An 11,467-nucleotide genomic window follows, 5' to 3' on the forward strand; every position below is an offset into this window, starting at 1 on the left:
ATGTTGTGCAATCTCTCTGCAAAGTCTATCGGGAAGAAAGCTAGTATTTTGAAATCGAGTAGGTTCCTTTCTCTCCAAACCAATGCCACTAGCATACCAAAAATGCGGCCAAGTAATGGAGCAACAATATGTGAGATCCATTTGATTTCATTTTGCCAAATTCTTCTAGTGTACCCTTTACCAACAACGATTTACCTTTTGTGATGGGGCATTCAAAATAAAGATGGGAAAATGTTTCTTTAATCTTCATGCAATCGAGGTGACACTTGAATGCCAAATTTAATCTATCAACAATTGCTAACTACTTTGTATTGCAGCAAAGTGTGAATTTGTATACGGGATGGACATTTGGTTGCATAATACTTTTCCATGTAACTTTGGTTTATATGCTTGAAAAAATACATATATATGCTTGAGGCAAAGTTTGCCCATAGAGATAAGTATGCCCCCCTGATAAGTTTGGTAAATCCTTAACAAGTTTATCTGATGGTGGTCCTAAACTTGTGAAGGAATTATCAAAGTTATCGCCCATACTTCAAATTGCCCATAAGGCATAAGTCTTTAATATAATTGATAATTCCTTCACAAAGTTACGCACTTTTTGTAACGGGCAATGATATACCAACATAACTTTGTGAAGGAATTATCAAAGTTATCTGAATACTTATTGTTTGCCCAAAGGCATAAGTATGTAAGATCCGCATAACTTTGGTAATTCCTTAACAAAAGTATGCGGTCCATATAGCGAAATTTAAACTTGCCTTGCGATTTTTTTTAAAATTTTCATCGCGTGGGTTCGAACAGGAACATGGGTGTTAGCCGAAGGGCAAATTTTAAAGATTTCAAATATGAGGGGCAAAATTTAAAGACCACCCCAAAAGAAGGGCAATTCTGCGAATTGCCCGGAAAAAGATGGCTTTTTCTTTTTTGCGTGGATTGCCCTTTATTTGGGGTGGTCTTTAATTTTGCCCTTCAAATTGGTGGTCTTTAATTTTACCCCACCCAACACCTCAAGGTTGTGGGTTCGAATCCCAGCTCAGTTAAAAAAAAAATTGCAAAGCAAAATTTTGCAAATTTGCCCGGCAAAATTTTGCCTTGAGCACGCGTATTTTCTTATGCAAATTTTTCGAACGGAGAATTTCTCGGCGGCAAATTTGCAGGCAAAAATTCTGCGCAGCAAATTTTCGCCCTGGCGAATTTTAAGACCACCATTTTGAGGGGTAAAAATTAAAGACCGCCTCCAGCGAAGGGCAATCCTGCAAATTGCCCAAAAGATGTCACATTATTATGTGATATGAGTGATCCAAAGGATTTGGTATGTATCTTTTTAATTTAGGGAATTATCATTCCCCACTTGAAATTGTATGGTCAAAAGAGTAGGTGGAAAGAGGAGTTTACAAAGCCTAAAAAGAAGAAAAAAGAATGGAATGGTTTTGCCTTTTTCCCTTTGCTTCTGACATCACATTTTTCACCTAATGCTTTATATAATCCATAATTTATATTTGCTGAAATAACCACTTTATTTATTTATCTATTTTGATAAACGATAAAAAATTTAAAGGCCGACTGGTGGTTCAAAATTCGGTGGATAAAGATTCTGCCTGATTACCCTTCTGGACTCAAATATCAAATTTTTACTCTGCAATAAATTTTGAACTTGTGACGTGCGTCTAACTTATTGATTAGGCTATTATTTATATTTTTTCCTTTTTAAAAAAAAATTGTGCTAATATAGGCTTTGGAAATTACTTTTCAGGATAACTCTAGATGTAGGTCTAATGTTTGATCGTATATTGCACCTTACACACAATTAATATTAGACTGTTGTCTGATATTTGTAATAACTTACAAAATCTTAAATCGTGATTTAACATTTTCTCATAAAAAATTTAATTTGCTCGAAAGAAATCTTTAGACCGTGGGTTAAAAGGTTCATAAGTTATAAGAAAAATAAAAAGAGAGATTTTTACTAAATAACTATCTCAAATAAAAATAACCAGTAAAATATTATATTCACCTAAGCAAAACCACACGTTATACTCTTATACTTAGCCAAACCCCTTTAGTAAACATTTTTTTTTAATAGAAAAAATAACTAAATAATTTTTCACTCAACAACGTAAACTAAAACTAGCCGGAGGATGTATAATATATGTGTAATTCATAAAATACGTGTTTAATCGTGTATGCTTTATAATACTGAAAAATCTCTATTTTTCCATTGATTTCCCATTAAAAAATATTCAGTGGCTATCTCATGAGTGAATGTTGGTGAGAAAAACTTAAATAATAGTGTTTTCACACGGAAAAAGTGGGAAGTTTCTCCAAATTGCGTTTCGATAGAAACATTGTTTACCTGTTTTAAAATCCAAAGGTAAGCTTTAGATGGGAATGAGGTAGAAAAATCATGTTTTATAGCACATGTGAATTGTATCAGCTATTGAAAATTTCCATTTTAATTTGCTTAAATAACCCTTCTTAAATATTTTTATCTGAATGATTGGAGTTTTACTGTTTTGATAGTGGGTTTTGTTTGCCACTTCGTCCACACATACGTTTGTTTCTGCACCCACCAATTTGACAAATTCACAGATTTTAGCGCCAATCTTTGTCCCACCATTTTCTCCATTTAAACTGTAGGGCCACTCTAAATTCTAAAAGCTTCTTTCAATTTTTTTTTTCTTTTTCTCAAATTATTAAAAAGAAGGCATAATACAGATATACATCTTAATTTAGCCTGAACTCGCAGCTAAAACACTTCAACTTTGAGAATATATATCTAAACACCTCAACTCGCTTTCACTATGTCTAGTAAACATCCTACGCTGACGTGACACATAAATTTTGGAGGTGTTTAGATAATTTCATAAAGTTGGAGTTTTAATTGACATAGTGGAGACGACTTGAGACATCTAGATGATCATGCATTTTATAAGTTGGAGTCACTACAAGAAAGAAGACATTTGCCAACAAAACTTTTTGTTGCCATAGTATTGACTATTATTGCAAAAAATATTTTTGGTAACAACATTTTTTGTTGTTGCATAAATGCTTCCCATCGGTTGTTATTGTAACGGCATGCAACAACTTTTTTGTTGTTGCTAAAAGTACTTTTTGCAATAATAGTCAATATATGACAAAAAATTAAATTATTTAGCAACAAAAAAAAAGTTAATTTTTAAGAATTTCATCATATATGCCAACAATAAAACTAAGGAATTTTTACTTGTTGTAACTTCTTTTGAGACCTAATTATTAATAATAACCATCCTTTTAGTTATTTATATTTAGTAACAAATTTACTTTTCTAATTTACCATCCATAACTATATCAGTAACTATACACATACATGGTTAAACAAATCCCTTAATATAGGCATTGACTATTATTAAAATTGGTTCCATAATTTTAGCTTCCCTTTCCTTCTTCAACCATGATTCTCCTTTTCTCTTCCCTTTCCTTCTTCAACCATGTTCCATTTCCTTCTTCCACTAAATCCTAAACCCTAACTTCTTCTCAACAACGGCTATTATTGTTAACTTCTTCTTTTCCACTAAACCCTAAACCCTAACTTCTTCTCAACAACGGCTATCATTGTTATTGCAGGTTCTGCTAAACATGCTAGATTCTTTTTTTTTTTTTTTGGCATCAAAATATAGCATTTATTAACATACCTTCTTGATGCCTCAATGGCTTTCAATGTTATTTGATTCGTTGATTTTCTACACTATTATTTTTATTTTTATTAATTAATATGTATGTAATTTGTGTATTTGAACCAGTGATGCATATATTTGCATGTTTTTGTGTATTTGAACCAATGATTAATTGTTTATCGAATACACATACGTTCAATTTTGTATATGAATGTTTTATGTATGCGGTGTATTTGAAACAGTAACGTGTTTTGTTGTCTGTATTTGCGTATTTGAAATAATGATCAACTGCGAATAAAATACACAGTCATTTAAATTCGTTTATGAATGTTTATATGTATTTATGTATTTGAAACAGTGATGCATATGTTTGCATGTTTTTGTGTATTTGAACCAATGAGTGACCTCATTTGTTTGTATGTATTTGTGCATTTGAAATAGTGATGAACTGCGAATTAAATACACAGTCATTTAAATTCGTTTATAAATTTTGAATGTATTTGTGCATTTGAATTTTTCAATAAAAACTTAAATACAATTGTTTTTTAAGTGTTTTGAAGTTACAAATCATGTATTTTTCGAATTATCGATTGAGTGATCGTAGTCTCTGTTTTTGTGTTTCATTCTATTATTAATATTTTTGAATTTTGAATTTAGTTACAAAAAGAAGGGAAGAGAAAAGGAAAATTATGGTTGGAGAGAGAAATGAAAGCTAAAATTTTGGAACAAAATTTACCTTACCAAAAGAAGGGAAGAAAGAAAGATATTAAAAAAAGATGTTATTTTATCTATTAATAAACACCACCGTTAATGCCTAATTTAAGAGATCTAGTTATTATGTACAGATTAGTTATGTATTTGAAGACCTTCAAATACATGCGTCCAAATACATAAACTAATGAAGTGGTAGCTATATATCGTAATATTGAAAAGGGTAGCTATTAATGGTGAGAACTTATAATAAGGTAGTTATTTCTGTAAGTTTACCTAAAACTAAATTGTTGTCAAATATTAAATTTTGCCAACAATATTATTTTTGTTGCCAAAGAGTTGTTGCCATTTTTATACTTTCTTGTAGTGAATGTTTAACTGACAGTAAAAACTAAATTTAAGTGTCTACCTATGTATTATGCCTAAAAGGAAGTGAATTTGAGTTAAGCTCCAATTTGCAACACTGTGTTGTGCTGCCAAATTGTTAGTAATTCATCCGAGGGAAAAAGTTAAGATTTGTTCCTATATTGTTTGAAGTCTTTCAATGTTATCTATCGTTCCACTTTTAATTTATTTTTACCCGTCGGCTTGTTTTTGCCCTCACCATTAATGAAACTCCAACATGAAATACACTATTAAAAAATAGAGGTTTTTCCTACTGACATTCAGTGAGAAATTTGTATAATTGAACATGATTTTTTTACTTCATTCTCACTGAACCAGCTCACTAAAAAAATGCATGGAGGGAAACAGGTTTCATTGAAACGGTGGAAAACTTTCTAATTTTTCCATGCGAAAGTACTACCATTTCCGTTTTTCCCACTGACATTCGAGAATAATCACTGAACATTTTTCAATGAGAAAGTAGTGATGGATAAACTTCCTATGTTCAAATTCTTCGAGAAAAAAGGTCTAAATTTTCCTTTCCACTTCTCATCGTAATTTAAAATTTAATAAAAACTTCCTTAATAAATAATAAGCCTGCATCTAAGATCCTCTGTAGAAAAAGCAGAATTGGCTTTTGTCTCAACAGTGGTATCGTTAAAGTTCGGATACAATTGTTGCTAGCTAATCAGGCAAGAGTGGAAGTGTCATCATTGTATGACTATAATAAATACTGTAGTAGTATTATATTCATGGTAATTTAATTTGAGGGCAAAGGTGTAAATATATTCTCAACTTTACGATGTAGAGCAGATATATCCCTCGTTATAAAAGTGGTGTATATATGCCTCTGTCATTATAAAATGATGCAAATATACCGTTACCGTTACAAAATGGTGCAAATATACCCTTTTCGTGACGGATTTTTAAAAAAAAATCATTTAGGTTTTTTTTTAATTAAAAAAAATACCATGTGACTTTAAAAAAAAAGGAAAAAAAGGTCTACCCCTTTTTTTTGAGTAGACATACTTTTCTAAAGCTACATAGTAATTTTTTGTAGTGGGTCGGGTTTGGTTCGTTAAAAAAAAGGGTAGACTTATTTTTTTTAAAGTCACAGAGATATTTTTTTAAGCTAACCAGAACTCACACTCCAGAAAAGAATTACCATGTGGCTTTAGAAAAATAAGTAGACTTTTTTTTAAAGTTACGTGACATTTTTTTAATTAAAAATAATCTAAATGACTTTTTAAAAAAATCTCGTCAGTGAAAAGGATATATTTGCACTATTTTGTAACGGCAGGGGTATATTTGCATTATTTTATAACGGCAGGGGTATATCTGCTCTAAATCACAAAGTTAAGGGATATATCTGCTCTAAATACAAAATTAAGGGGTATATTTGCACCTTTACTCTTAATTTAATTTAGTTACACTTTGCTTTACCTTTTCTTTTTTTGTTCCTAAAAAGAAGTGTACTTTCCCAACAGCAGCAAATCCACACGGAGGACAAAGTGAAATTGCATGATCTTTTTATCTATTTCTACGGAAACTCACTTTGTTGAATTCTTGTCCCCCCTTTTTTACCCTATTGACTCCTGTTTTTCGGCTTTGGTTAATGCAAAATTAAACTGTTCAACATCTATATAACTCTTGTTAAACAAGTCTTCTTTGCACGGATGATTTCCACACTATGCTAATTGCATGTTTCACTTTTGTTAGTTTCATTTCAAAATTTTAAAACAGTGTTTTGACTTTTGAGTGTTACAATTAGTTCCATACCGTTGAAGCATGCATATATACAAGTTATTGCAACTCCTTGAAAAAGTAGGTCCTTGATAGTGCCTTTTTGTTTTGGCTTTAGACTATCTTAAACTTCTTAATACTAATCGGATTGGCATCGGGTGGGCCTACTAAAGTATTACAGCATAAAAAATAGCTATAGATTTATCGTTAATCTGTCGCTAAATAACAAATAGTTAAGGTAATATAATTTTTTCATTATCCATCGCTAATTTGTTATCTAGTGTTAGAAATTGTCCGTAAAAAAAACAATCGAAGCATCGACAATCCCTTAAATTTTCAATTAAATTTCATTTAGACATTCGAATTATGGCTTGTTCTAGTTGAGCAGCTGCACGAGTTCACAAGTGTCCATTACATAGATAAGTTAATCATATAAAATATTTTTCCTCCTTTAATTATACACATTAGCATCAATTGGAACATGCATGAGGTTTTACAGCTTACTAAAGTCAATGCGTAACTAAAGAAGGTATGTGACATAATTTAAGTGGTTAACTTATCTAGGGCGCTTGATGATAAGTTGACATTTTTGCCAACTTATGCTACTTTTTAATGATAAATTCATGCCCGTGTTGTGAGATTATGGTCTAATAATGGTTTGAATGATGTAATTTTAGGTTTGGAAAACTTTTGAAGAGCATGAGGATTGAAATAGCTTCAAATACTTGAGAAAATTGGACATGAATGTAAAAATTTGAAGAAAAAAATGACTAACAGAGCAAAAGGGAAAATCATGTGGGCCACAGAGCCCACCCTCGTGGCTGGCCTCACCCATGTAGTCACCCACGTAGCCACCCATGTAGATGAGGAGAAGAAAAATGTGCTTCTGGAAGTACCCGTAAGCTATAAGGGTGGCAAGCTTACCCACGTACCTCAACCATGTAGCTGAACGTGAGGGGTGTTTTTGTCACATTTTTGGATGATTTTAGATATATTTTTAGGGCACTTTCTTATATCATCTTGACACCTTTGAGCTTAGTGGAGCCTCCATAGCTACTTTTGGCATGTTTTGAGAGATTTCATCATAAATTTGAATTTTCTTACTTAATTACTCTTTAATTATGTCTTTAGTTTCCCTTTATCTCTAGTATGAGGAGCTAAACTCCATAGATGGGGTTGTGACTCTTATGACATTAATGTGAATGGGTATTTAATTATCTTGCTTATCTACTTGTCTTTAAGCTTTATTGTTAATTTGGTGGTTGCAAACACTAAATTAGGCCCTTGTATGTCCATTTCTGACTTGGAAAGGTAGAAATTAATTTGCATATTGAACAAGTAGCAAGGAATTGAGCTTATTAAGGAATTAATAAAGCTTGATTAATGAAATCAAACTAGGAATAAGGAAATTTCTACTTGGGTCATATGCAATTGGGTTTTGATATATTCCTTTTGGGTTTAGAAAGATTCTTGGGAAAAAGCTTGCTAAGAGTTGGGAAATTCTAGTGAGTAGTAATTAATTGGATCATAATCGCTAATTCAAAGTAGTTAAGCAAGATACTTATGTCCATGAACTAACTATGTCGTATTGAAGTCACAACCCCGGTCCTTCTCAATATTTGAAAACAAACAAAATATTTTGCATTTCAAGTGTTCGACAAAAATTCCTAGCTTAGTTTAATGGTCTAGTTTTAAAATTAATTGTTAAAATCAACCCTTTGTTTCAAGACTATTTTAGGAATTTCTAAATTCTCACACATTTTGACATCTTAGCGCACACATTCTCCTCATGGGATTGACCCCAACCTTTGTTGGGTTTATTATTGCTACAACCGTACTATACTTCATATAGAGGTGTAGGATTGGACGTTATTACTTGAGAACACGCGCGAAAGCTTTTTTAAAATTTTGAGTCGAAAGCGTCTATAGAAATACTGTATAATATGTTCAAGGACTCAATTGAAACCATCGTAGTTCGAGTATCTAAATAAGAGATACCGACAAGTTTAAAGGGGCTATCGGTGCATTTGACAAAAAAAAAAGGAATTATACTATTTTATTTATTAAAATAATAACATAAAATCGAGGAATCAAGAGAATACGTACTTTTAGGATAAATTCAAACGGAAAGAACTTAACGTAGAGTAGCCGTCGACTCATTACACTTTTTGTGGGACACATATATTATGAATGACTTAAAGTTTAGCACCTAGATGAGTAAATGACAGACAATTAGTGTGTTGGAACAAAGATTGAACTTTCCTTTTTTGTTTTTTTGGTGAAAAGAAAAGTACCTAAATTCTCCACTTAGGAAACCAGTGACCACACTTCTGATGATTTAGACATTGGCTACATACTAGCGGAAATTTACGATTTTATCTCATATTGATTATGGTATAAAATAAATACTATAGCTATTAAATAATTTTAATTTTAATTTTACTTATATCATATCCAATTTTTTCAACCAAATATAGAATTGAATAATCTCACATTTTATACCCGGATAATTATCCTTATTTCTATATATAAATTTCATAAATGGCATGTGAAAAAGCCGTCACTAGCGTGAAACATCAGTATGAGATAGAATTCTATAACATTGGGTTTACACTTCCGGGATTGGCATCATATCCCTACTTGTTTACCTTTATTATGGAAGAGCTAAGCTAACTAACGCAATACAAAATATAATGAGGTCATGTCATTTGTTAATGGTATTGTTTTAATTGACCAAAATCGATGAGGGTATAAATCAAAAGTTTGAATTATAGAAAAACACTCTAGAGAGTAAAAGTGCTAGGATAAGTAGAACTGTAGAAGTAAGCTGATAAAATATATGCCCTGAAAGTTTAGTTAATTACATGAGATCGAAGAACGAAGTAGAGGTAAGACTAGATACGATTGCGGTGCCAAAATGCAAACGATTCAGATATTTTAACTCATTGTTTCACAAAATGGAATAATATATGAAGATGTTACTCGTACCATTAAAATCGGATGATTGAAATGAAGAAGTGCTATTGAGGTAGTATCTGATAAAATAATTCCTATCAAAGCGACAGATAAATAATTATGTATAAGAGTTATAAGCCCGAAAATATAATAAATGTTGAAGCTTTAAAATACAATATGGATATCTACGGGATGAATGTCGCACAAATACGATACTAAGATGTAGATTAATATTCTCTCCATCCATTTTTATTTATTCTGTATATTGAAAATAGTTGGCCATTTTTACTTTTCTTGTTTAAAAATCAAGAGATAATTTACCTTTTTGTTCATATTTTATCCTTATTATTAATTATTGAGTTACAAACTCCGAGGAATTGTTGATGGTTGTGCAACTTTTAAAGTACTCCCTCCATTCCATAATAAGTGGTGTTTTAGGCTTTTCATTTTGTTTCAAAATAAGTGGTGTTTTAAGATTTTAAGAAGAAATTAATTTTATTCTTCCAAACTTTACCCTTATTTATAATCAAGAATCATCAAATAGCCCTTTTTTTTCTAGGCATTAATTAGAGGTAAGTTAGTAAAAACATTCATAATTTTCTAGGAGTAAGCAATTTCTTAAGTGTGTGCATAAATTAAAAATACCACTTATTATGGAATGAAGAGAGTATGTTTTATTGATTTCAATCGTTAGATGACTTACTAATAATTAGGGATGATATAGCAAAATTATTATTCTATTTATGGCTTCTCAAGGAGTATGTCAAATCAATACAGGACCGGCAAAAATATTAGACGGAAGAGTTTCATACAAAATGTGTGAACTTGACACCTTATGTCCCCTTCTCTAGATTCCTGGGGAAAATATTAAATGGGCAAATACCAATGAAATAAGAGCAAGTGAAATCCCGTGAAAAATAATACAAACTCAATAAATGCAATTCAGACTACACGTTTGCAATTTGCATGTACAATAATGACAATATTTTCACCAACTTCGAGTGCAAAATGTATGCAATTGATAAATACAAAAGAAAAATTAGAGAGGTTGCTTTTAGCTTGTCCTATTATACGCAAATGTTTTTGGTTTTATTATGACTAGTATTTTGTCACTCCCAGAAAGTAACTTTGTTTTCTTCTTCTCCTTTTTTTTCTGGGGAAATGAGAAATAATTCAATTCAAATATTTATTGACTTCTACTGTATATCACGACAAATTAAAAACAATACTTAAAATAGCCTTGGAATTTGCAAGTAGCGTAATTTCTGGTGGATCTCATTTTCTAGAAGGTCAAAAATAGTTAAAAATAAGACATACCATCTGTCAAATTGAATAAAAGTCTTATAAAATTAATGTAGAATCTTTTTATACATTTTATAGATTAATTTTTCAGCTTTACTTTATCAAAAAATTATTTCCGAATCTAATCTTCCTATAAAGGATCTAGGAAAAAGAAGACATAACATGGATATTTAATTATTGAAACATCAGCTACCAACGAACATTCAGCTTAATATATGGATTTGACTCTAATGTTGCTTCCTCCATTTTTATATGTTAGTTTTTTATTGGTTTTAACTTCTACATTATCAAAAATTATTTAGTTCGAGTGTAATATTATTCATATAAAGAATGCAGGGAAAAAAAAGACTTACAACAGCAAGAAAACATGGAAAAAGCAGAACTACAATCTCTAACATGTAAATTTAATAATTGATATCACTTTTTAATGACCATCTGATATTTGAAATTTACTGATCCGATTAATTAGATTCATGTTGCGCAAAACCTAATTAATGGGAAGTGCTTTCTATCGAAGATTTTTCCATTTTCATGACTCGATATTTGGACTTCTGGTTAATGGGGGAAGGATCTTATCCATTCTATTACATCTCGGATGATAATTGAAATATCAGTTGCTAGTGAGCTCTCAAGCTTAACGACATTGATATTTAGGTGAAAATTAATCAAGGTCTTATTAATTTCTCATTAACTAGCTGCTTCACCTCTCGAGGAAA

The sequence above is a fragment of the Lycium ferocissimum genome, chromosome 12 (genome assembly GCF_029784015.1).
Source record: "Lycium ferocissimum isolate CSIRO_LF1 chromosome 12, AGI_CSIRO_Lferr_CH_V1, whole genome shotgun sequence".
NCBI lineage: Eukaryota > Viridiplantae > Streptophyta > Magnoliopsida > Solanales > Solanaceae > Lycium > Lycium ferocissimum.